General features: G+C 37.9%; 1 protein-coding gene across 1 annotated transcript in view; it reads left to right on the plus strand.

Annotated features, from left to right (window-relative positions):
- Positions 1-10,988, plus strand: part of PATJ (PATJ crumbs cell polarity complex component) — a 431,680-nt gene that overhangs the window by 15,581 nt on the left and 405,111 nt on the right. The window lies entirely within an intron of this gene.

A 10,988-nucleotide genomic window follows, 5' to 3' on the forward strand; every position in this document is an offset into this window, starting at 1 on the left:
TGTAGCCAGGCAGTTCCTGGGTGTTGGCACAGGGAGTACCTAGTTTTCACTGGGGTAGGGCTCTGTTGGAGCATGTACGGATGCACCTAGCAGTCACTGGTAATGGAGTATGCCTGCCGGGCCATACCAGGTAGTTGTTGGAAGGGTGCACAGGGGTGCATCTGCTAGTTGCTGGGCTAGGGTGTGGGGCACACCTGCTTGTTGCTGGGCAGTGGTGCGGGGTGTGTTTCTGGTTACTGTGCGGGCATGGGGGGATTGCATCAGTTGCCAAGAGTTGGTGAGATGGCACTCCCGCTGGTCGCCAGGCTGGAAGTGTGCTCCTGCCAGTTGTCATTTTGGGCTCCTCTCCTTCAATGGCTGATTTTTCAGAAGTAGATCCCCAGGTCTTCTTTCTGAGGTACTCTGGATGACAACCTTTTAGTTAGCATCTAAGCCTTTTGCACCACCCAGGGACTCTCCCACAATATATAAAATAAAAAGAACAAAAACCTTTCCCAACAAGAGTAAAGGAAATATGAAATTTTTGACTCTTAAATTTATGAAGCATTAAAAATTTGCTTTCTTTTCTTAATGCTCCTTAATCTATTTTCTTGTGGCTCATTAGAATATACTACTTTATTTCTTTACAAACATAATCCCTGATCACATGATTACTAAATTGTCTAATTTTAGTAAGAAAGTTTCTTAAATCTCAATCCTAGGAGTGTTTTCAATGCCAGATTTTTTTTATATCATGGAAAGAAATTCTATAGAAAATTTCTACACAAATACATAAATAATTACCCTGACTTCAACATCATCACTAGGCTTTAATTATTAGATTATATCGTACTTATCTATGTAATATTCTCATTTAAGACATACATGCATATTTCAAGATTGATCAGGTAGAGTTTCCCAGGCATATGTGCTAATATTTTTTTTAGATATAGCATTTCTTGTTTAAATGCAGACTGGAAAAGTGCCATAAAGGAGATACTGTGCCTCTGAAATGCTTGGTAGCCTAGAACACTAACCTGTCCCAAGACTGCTTTTCTTCCTCAAAACATTCATATGCCAATAACATCCAATCAATTTTAAGACAAGAAAGGAAAGGACATGAATAGCACAGCCCAAGGTGGAATTGTGGAGAAACATTAAGAAAGAGGATTACCAGTGAAGCCTGAAGCAAAGCTCCCCCTGAGATTCAAGGGCTCTTTTCATTCCTAAAATTTTAACATAAACCTAATTGCGTTAACAGATAGCTCTGCCTTTGTGAGGAAACCAACCTGACTTCTGTTTTCTTGGCTAGGACAGAAACATAAAGAAATTTAAAAAAAGAGTGTTTCTCTCCAAAACCTTCCTTTTTTATTTTAGTGTGATGGGCAATTTTTTCCCTGTTGATAACATTTTTATATTCTTTTATATTTTATATTATATAATATTTATTATAGTTTTTATTATATTCTTTATTATGCTCTTCTGCACAACATTTGGAATTCTACCATATCCATGCTGTTGACTCTGATTGGAATTATTATTCCTTCTCCTTGAGCATAGAGAATGTGACCCAGCTGGAGCTTGGCTCACAAGGACTCACAAGTACGCACAGGTATAAAGACAATAGCTAAGATAATCTTGGAAAATATCTTTTAGGGAAAAGCCAATGAAACAGAACGTAAAAAGACTTCCACTCTTATCTTTTTTCTATTAGCATTTAGTGAATAGAAATTTGTTGACCAATGAAGACCGTCCTGACTCTTGTTACTGAAACCTGTACCAATGATTGTTAAGAAAGACAATTCAAAATGTAGGATCACAGTTTCTACCCAATCTGAAAAGGCTAAGCTTTCAATGGTTTTGCCCATTTGTAATGCTGAATATACTGATGGCTCCGTAACATTCTTTGGGCATACATGGCTGTGGCAGCATGCGTGTCCATTTTCCCACTTTTGGCTGTTCTTTGATATTTCTTGGACAGACATGGCTCTAGCAGCATGCTTGTCTGTTTTCCTACTTTTGTCTATTCTGTGATATTTCTTGGGACTTGGGCAGACATGGATGTGGCAGCATGCCTGTCTGTTTTCCCACTCTTGCCTATTCTGTAATATTGTTTGGACTCAGGCAGACATGGCTGTGGCAGCATGCTTGTCTGTTTTCCCATTCTTGCCTATTATGTAATATTCTCTGGACTCAGGCAGACATGGCTCTGGCAGCATGGGTGTCCGCTTCCCACTTTTGTCCTTTTGAATATATGCCGAATAAGACTTTCTTTTTCCTTTACTCAATTTTGTGATGTTTTTCCCCAACAACAACCCCCAAATATTTCTGGTTGTGTCCTCCCTTTGGTGAATTCAGCTAACTGCCTACTATCCAATTATATTAACTTTGATTCACCATTTAATGAGGCCTTTACTATGCCAAATATATTTCATCTTGAATGTCAAATAGGAGATCTAAAACTGACTCTGTCAAGTTCTGCTTCTTCAAAAGCAAAACAAAATTAAATAAATTGGCTTTTCTCAGGTTCACCAGCAATATCCCTTTTATCAGGTTTAAAACCTGGAATCATCTTTGTCCTTAGGTTTTCTCCTTGTTCTTTTTTAATCCTTTTATCCAATCAGCAAGAAACTGATTTTTTTAAAGTGTTCATTCTTTTCTTTCATCCTGTATTTTTACCCTATTTCAGATATTCATCATTTTCTCCATACCTTGCAATTGTAGCTTCTTAGTTCTTTTTGATTCCAGTTCCTCTCCCCAGATTCATCAACCTGTTTTGCATACTGCTTCCAGATTAATCCTTCATAACAAAACACCTATATTATACTGCAAATCTTATTTAAAAATATTCAGTTGTAGAAATATATATAACAGAACATTTAAAAATATGTATATAAACACAACATTTGCCATTTCAGTGTTTTTTACATGTACTATTAAGTGATGTCAGTTACATTAATCATGTTGTGCAACACTTACCAATGAATATGAGCTCTGGACAAGAGATGCCTGGCATATCTAGGGTAGCTGGCCTAGGAGTAGGCCTGACTCTTTTGTTTTGCACTCTGTTTCTGCTTTAAAACTGTAACCCTTGTACTAATTTCAACAGTTTGCTGAACAGCCCATGTGGCTATGCTTAAACAAGTCTAGGCAAGCCCAGGTTATGCTTAAACAAGTCCGGGTGAGCCCAGGGAGGGTCAACCAAGCAGAATCTTGCTAGGAGGTTCCTGATTCTGCCCTATAACTATCCCTGAGAAGCAGTGACCTCTTGGATTTATTGGTTCTCGCTTTGTGTTTGCTAACATCTCCCCATTCGAATTTCATTATGGTTTCAGTAAATCTCTTTGTTTAATCATGACTGGGCCATGATTCTCAGTGATTTAGCAGTTACGTAGTTTGGCACTTAGATGTAATTGTTTCCATGATGAGATTTGATATAATGTGATCACCTCCATGATGGAATCTGTTGTGAGTAACCAATCAACCGAAAGGGAGTTTCCTTGAGGATGTGGCTTGCATCTGATATAAGTGGACTTTCTGGCCAGGCTCATTGGCTTTTCCTCACACTGAATCCTGCAGCTGGCTCCTGTTTGACCTCTGGTTCTTGGGACTTCAGCTACCAGCTTCTGTGCTATCTTGGCTGCTGATCTTTGGATTTGCTGGTCTTTGCAGCCTGTGAGCCAGAGCCCTCCTGTCTGACTTGCTGATTTTGGGTGTGCCAGCCCCTGTGGCTATGTGAATCAGGAGAAGCCTCCAGCATGACATAGGTTCCAGCCTCTACAACTGCGTGAGGCATTTCCTTGATATAAATCTCTCTTTGTATGTATTTATATGCTTTACTGGTTTTGCTTCTCTAGAGAACCCAGCCTAAGGCAGTGCTCCTTTAGACTGTTTGCACATGCAGATTACTTAGTAAGAGAGGGAATGCCACATTCAAGACACATTCAAGACCCCAGTACAGTTTTTCACATTGCTCATTGGCATATATTTACTAAGGGAAATTTGAAGGATCAATGGCTATTTTGGGATTCATTTGACCTAGGTAAATTAATTTTTGTGTACAAAAAATTGGAATCTAAAAGCTTCTACATAAAACAACCACAGAGAGAAACCTATTTTAATTGGTATTTAAAAGCTTCTAAAAGGCATCAGGACAGTAAATTTGCATCCTTACTAGACACTGTTTCTAAATAGTTCAAACAAATTAAGAAATTGCAGTGTCAGAGGTCTAGAACTTCTTGGCTGTTTCTTCCATTCCTGCCTCTGACTCTGTCTCTGATCCCTCTCCCTCTTCTGATCCCTCTCCCCCTTCTGCTCCTTCTATAGTTACACCCTTTAACCCCCTCATCTTCTTACACTCTTACTGAAATGCCTTTTTAGATTACCTTTACTCCCTGGTTTGAAGCTGAATTTCACACAATACTAAAAGATTTTTGCAAGACGTGTGGAGACCCCTACAAATTTACTGAAGAATTTAAGATTTTAACAGCTACTTTTCAGCCAGGGCTATCTGATTTGAACCAATTAATAACCATTCTATTAGGACCTGGAGGAGCGCATTTGTGGATGGAAGAAGCAGACTGGGACCATCCCCAATGGTCCATAACCCTAACACCCACTGCCTCTGCCATCCAAGTCCTAAACAAAGCTAGAACAATGTATAACAATCTTATTAAGGCCATTCCTATGGCCTTCCCTCGAAAGATTGATTGGGCTAAAGTTTTAAATTGTAAGCAAGAAAAAGATGAAAGCATTTGGAATTACTGGGTGTCTTAGTCATCTACTGCTGCCATAACAGAAATACTGTAAGAGGATGGTTTTAATGAAGAGAAGTTTATTTCCTCACAGTCAAAGTAGGCTAAAAGTCCAAATTCAGGGTGTCAGCTCCAGGGGAAGGCTTTTTCTCTCTGTTGGCCTTCTTCTCTTCAGTGTTCCCCCAGACTACGAGCTTCTTGGCGCAGGGACCCTGGTCCAAAGGATGCGCTCTGCTCCCGGCACTTTCTTGATGGTATGAGGTCCCCCTGTCTCACTGCTCACTTCTGTCTTTTATATCTCAAGAGACTGCCTCAGGACACAATCCAGTCTTGTAGATCAGGTCCTGCCTTACTAACACCACTGCCACCCATCCTCCCTCATTAACATCATAGAGGCAGGTTTACAACATACGGGAAAATCACACAGTACCAGGAATCATGGCCTAGCCAAATTGATACACGCATATTTTGGGGGACATAATTCAAACCATGACATTGGGATAGACTCACAAAAATTTTCTCAGAATATTTTTGTTTATAACTTTCTGAAATGTTTATTAATGGCCTCCATCCAGAAGACTCTTCCCTAGTCAAACACCATCAATTAGACTGGGAAACAGCATTTATCACTGAACTTACCAACCTGGCCTATAAATTGACCCAGACTTTGGAACAAGGAAAGCAAGCCAAACAAAACCAATTATGGCTTCACAAGATAAATTAATGACTTTGCAGTTACAACAGTTGCAACTTTTTAACCACAATAAATTTAGAACTCATACAGGGACTAGACCTAAAAACTTACAATCCAGAGTTTGTTTGTATTGCAGAAAACCCAGACACTTTAAGAAGGATTGTATAAAATAAAAAAATATATATCTGTAATAAAATGGGCACCTCACCCTTTAATGGTCCTTCTGTTAAGACTGAATGCGGGAGCTCTGAGGAACAAATAGAGGCTTTTCCTATGGTTGCTTTAAATTCACAAGAAGAAAACTGTTATCCAGATTAATAGAGAATGCTGCAAATTTTTAATTGACCGTAGTGCTACCCTCTCTGCAAGAAACCCCACATGTTTACAAAAGCCTCTACCCAGGAGCGCTAAAACTTCTAAAATTATGGGGGTTACTAATCAAGAACAAATTTTCTGTCTATTTTAATTAGTGTATCAAGACCTTTTAAATGACATCAAAAGAAGGAAAAAAAATAAGTAGCTAAAGTTATTTTCCAATTGGAGGAACTGGTATATTTAGGGTCTAAAATAAGAGACTAGGTCTTTAGCCAGCAGAATGTATTAAGTGCAAAAGGAAGGGAACCAAAACCTTCAACCTTAGAGCTTAAAATCTTTGATGAATGAGCCTGGATCTCCCCCACCCCTAAACTAGGATGCTGGTTTGGGGTTGATATTTAAAAACAGTATAAGCTGAATATACTAGAAGTAATTTGAAATTTCAGCGATCACTTTGGGAAAATGAGTTCCCATCTATGCTTTTTTTCTTTCACTTTGGGAAAATGAGCTCCCATTTGTATTGTTTTTTTCTTTCCTCTCTGGGGAACTTTTTTTTGGTGCTTGGGTTTGTCAGAGTGTCTGAGAGTCCTCCATCTGAGGCTCTGGCAATTTAATAAGGTTTATCTAGAACCTGTTTTTCCCACTGAATTGAGTTGATCTTACCAAAAATTGCTGTAAACACTTTAAGAAACTATGTTCCCCATTATGTTTCTCTTATGTGATATTGTTTAAACCTGGTGTTTGAGCTGGCCTCACAGACAGGTGAGTTTATGTGGTTTTCTGTCTCATTTTGTTCTCAGAGTTTGGCTGTAGTGTAGAGAGTAATATCTGAGTTTCTGTCTTGTATCAAGTTGAAGGCCATGGCTAGTGGTTCTCATCCAAAAAAACTCATTGACATCGAGGTGATTCTGACTCATAGTGACCCTATAGGACAGTATGGAACTACCTCATAGGGTTTTCAAGGAGCAGCTGGTGGATTCGAGCTGCTGACCCTTTGGTTAACAGCCAAGCTCTTAACCACTGCACCACCAGGGCTCTAGCCGGGGTTCTCATAGAGCTGTCTAAAATCTCAGTTCTTTTCCCCTGCAAGAAAAACTGCTTTTTTGCATCTGTCTTATGATTTGGAGTTTTAGTAGCTACTTTGAGAAACTTTGATATAACTTGGTCTATTTGAAAAGTGCACTGAAAAATGATAGGTTGTTTAATTTCATTGGTATACCCATTGCCATCGAGTCAATTTGGACTCATAGCGACCCTATAGGACAGAGTAGAACTGCCCCATAGGGTTTCAAAGGACTGCCTGGTGGAGGGTTTTAAAAAAGAACAAATTATTGTAAATTATGTCTCTAAAGTATCCTATATAGCATATTGTATCATGATTTTATTATTTTTTAAATGCTAACTTAGTCGCAACTTTATTTCTTTTGAATGTAGCATCCATCGTCAAAACCAATGGTTTAACTGGAGAATTCACATCATTTACCCATGGTTTTCTTTTTTTTAACTACTATTCAGATGTTTAGCAGCTTGATAATCTTGGTATATTCTTGGTATGTTCTAACTACGTGATATTATGTCTCAAGATTATTATGTGTTATATCTGAAGCTCTTTGAAAATAAGGTTAATCATTATGTTTTGAGAAATTTTTGCCTACAGTTTTTTTAAAATTGACTTTTGTTTTTCATTACTTCTGTAATTTATTTCCACCAGCTATTTCACTATTAAAAGTATTATTTTTGCAAGTTATATCGTGGCCATATTAAGTTTTGTCATCTGCAGATAAGTTTTTACTTTGCTGACTTGCTGAAAATGCTTGACCAACATATTTCAACAAAACAATGGACAATATTGGACTTATGAAAAGGATTATGATATTTTGAATGTGAATATCATTAAACTAATTCAAGATTTCCAGAACTCATGCGTAGAAGCTGACAAAGTTTTCAGACTGCTGTTGATCCAAAATTACATGGAACCAAAGTTAACTGTATATGACTGAGTAAACAAAAAGAATTACTGTAAGATTTATGAGAGTATTGCTGATGTTCGGTGTTCTATTTTTACATATAAGAAACCTTTTTTTTTCCTTTTCCTTCTTTTAATATGAGAATCAGTTATTTCACTAACTTATAACATTATGTTGGCTACAGAATATCCTATGGATTAGAAGCATATCAAAGTTCTAACTAAATATATTGAGTATGTTAAATGATTCCATACTTAATTCCACTTAAAAGAATATTTTTTACATATGACCAGAGGAAGCCTTTTATGACCAGAAGTTAAAATCCCAAAATCTGCTTAACATTGCCCCAGGAGAATATGTCTACTGGGAGAGAGAGCAATTAAAGGATTCATTGGAGGCTTGATAGAAAGGACTATACTTGGTCCTCTTTACTAATCTATGTGCTGCTAAACTGCAGGGAGTTATGATGTGAATTCATCTGTCCCAGATGAAGGTCAACATCACCTCTACTTGGACTGTTGAGCCTACCGATGAACTTAGGCTAAAATTCAAACATTACAAGGATTAGAAGCCGATGACACCTGGTGTAGACTAGTCTTCCCAAGACTCTGGACCAGGCCTGTATCCAACCCACACCTAACTCAGTCTCCTGAAATCATTGGACTTTGTTTAATGCTTACTGCTTTCTATTGACCTTTTTGCTATCATTTTCTCTTTTGCAGTTACCTTGTGTGTGATCACCCTACTGCTGAAGTATTGTTGGCATTATCCTCTGATAGTCATTCTAATTTGATGACCTGCTTAGGGTTAGAATCATTGCTATATATATTTTTTTGTTCTGAGTATTTTGGCAATTTTTCTGCTAAGAATTTTCCTTTGTACTCTGTATTCAGTTAATCTTATGATAGTAACTGAAGAGGTTTATCTTGTACTAGCCATAATTTGCTTTGTTTTTTTTACATTATAAATATCACATAAAGCTCTTTTATTTTTATTTTTTTATTGTGCTTTAAGTGAAAGATTACAGTTCAAGTTAGTTTCTTATACAAAAATTTATACATACACTGTTATGTCACCCTAGTTGCTCTCACTATAATGTGACAGCACACTTCTCCTTTCCACGCCTGATTTCCCGTGTCCATTCAGCCAACTTCTGACCCTCTCTGCCTTCTCATCTCACCTCTGGACAGGAGCTGCCCATTTAGTCGCATGTATCTACTTGAGCTAAGAAGCACTCGCTTCATGAGTATCATTTTATGTCTTATAGTCCAGTCTAATCTATGTCTTAACATTTGCTTATTTTTTGCATTTGTATATTAATTTTTCAGCAGTGTTCCTCCATTATGAAGCTTTTCTTAGGTTTTATTCTGCTGTGGCTCACCACTCCCCTTGAGGCTTGGCGTGAAAATGCTTTGATCAAATTGTCCTAAGCAGTGGCTAAGGCCAACAACTTAACTAATTGTTGGATTTGCCACCAAACCCTCAATCCAGACACTAGAACTCTGATCACTCTAGCTTATCCATTTATAAATTATAGCATTGTGCCTGCTGCTGTGACTAATCATACTGCTACTTTCAAACAGGCTGTATGTTTCAGGTTGTGACACCCTCCCACCGCCAGAATTATTAACAAGTCCTCAGGTGCCATATTTCAGTTTAACTCAAAACATCGATTGTATTCCTCATGGATATATATTTTTATTTGGCGGATCTAAATACCCCACTAAGAGCAGCACAAATCTGAATCACGAACCGTATGCATAGGCACTACCATGCTTAGATGATTTTAAAATGACATGCCAATGTATATTAGGAGCCCCTTTTAAAATTCATTCCTACAGTGATAGTATACATTGGACCCATGAATCAAAAGAGCTGATGCTCAAGGAAAGATAAGTACCAACACTAGCTGAAAACCCAGGGCTCAGATATTCCTTCCTTTGAGCCTTTTTGCCCTAGTATGAAGTAGCTGATTTAGAATATGCTGTCTGTAACTTATCTAGTATTATGGAAAAGTTTGCAGGTGACATTGCTGATAGCATTGAAGCCCAACAAAGGTCTCTAAATTCCGTGGTTGAGGTTGTGTTGGATAATAAAATTGTCCTGGAATTTCTTTTAGCCCAACAAGGAGGAGTATGCATCATTGCGAACACCTCTTGTTGTACCTGGATAAATGCATCAAAGGAGGTAAAACAAAATGTCAAACATTTACCAGATGGCTGCCTGGCTTCACAACCCTCTCTAACCTGAGTCCTCTTTCTTAGACATATTCAGTTGGTTACAAAAAAGGAGTAGGATCATGGATTTAGGCTATCTTGCTTGCTACTTTAACAATACTCATTGTAATTATAATTATTGTTGGAACTATCAAATGTTGTTTTAAAATTACCTTCAGTCCTATTACCCAAAGCACCAGTTTAGTGCCTATGAAAAGAATTATGTACATTAAGAGTATTCATGTTTAGATGGACTTGATCTTACTCCTTAAACCAGCCTCTTTTAAAGCCAGGTTATTGCTGTTGTAGGGTAAAAACATCACAAAGTTTTATAAAGAAAAGAGAAAGTTTTATTTAGCATATATTTAAAAAGGCATAAGTGGGAAGCAGACAAGCATGCTGCCAGAGTTAATGTCTGCCCAAGTCCGAGGAAATATTACAGAATAAGCAAGAATGGGAAGATGGACAAGCATGCTGCTACAGCGCTGTCTGCCTGAATTCAAAGAAATATTACAGAATAGACAAGAGTGGGAAGATGGACAAGCATGCTGCCTGATTTAGTAAATAATATTGGAGTCATTATTCCCTGTCCTTGAGCATACAGAATGTGACCTAGCTGGAGCTGGGCTCACAAAGACTCACAAGGACACATCAACTGGGCCCTGAGGTATAAAGACAATAGCTAAGATAATCTTAGAAAGTATTTTTTAGGGAAACTTTCACATAAAGCCAATCAAACAGAGCACAAAAAACCTTTTACTCTTATCTTTTTCTATTAGCATTTAGTGAACAGAAATTTGTTGTGCCAATGAAGACCCTCCTGACTCTTGTTACTGAAACCTGTACCAATGACTGTTAAGAAAGACAATTCAAAATGTAGGATCACAGTTTCTAGCCAATCTGAAAAGGCTAAGCTTTCAATGGTTTTGCACATTTGTAATGTTAATATATACTGATGGCTCTGTAATGTTCTTTGGACTTGGGCAGACATGGCTGTGGCAGCATGCTTGTCCATTTTCCCACTCTTGCCTATTCTGTAATATTCTTTGGACTCGGGCAGACA

The sequence above is a fragment of the Trichechus manatus genome, unplaced genomic scaffold (genome assembly GCF_000243295.1).
Source record: "Trichechus manatus latirostris isolate Lorelei unplaced genomic scaffold, TriManLat1.0 scaffold00003, whole genome shotgun sequence".
Taxonomy (NCBI): Eukaryota; Metazoa; Chordata; class Mammalia; order Sirenia; family Trichechidae; genus Trichechus; species Trichechus manatus.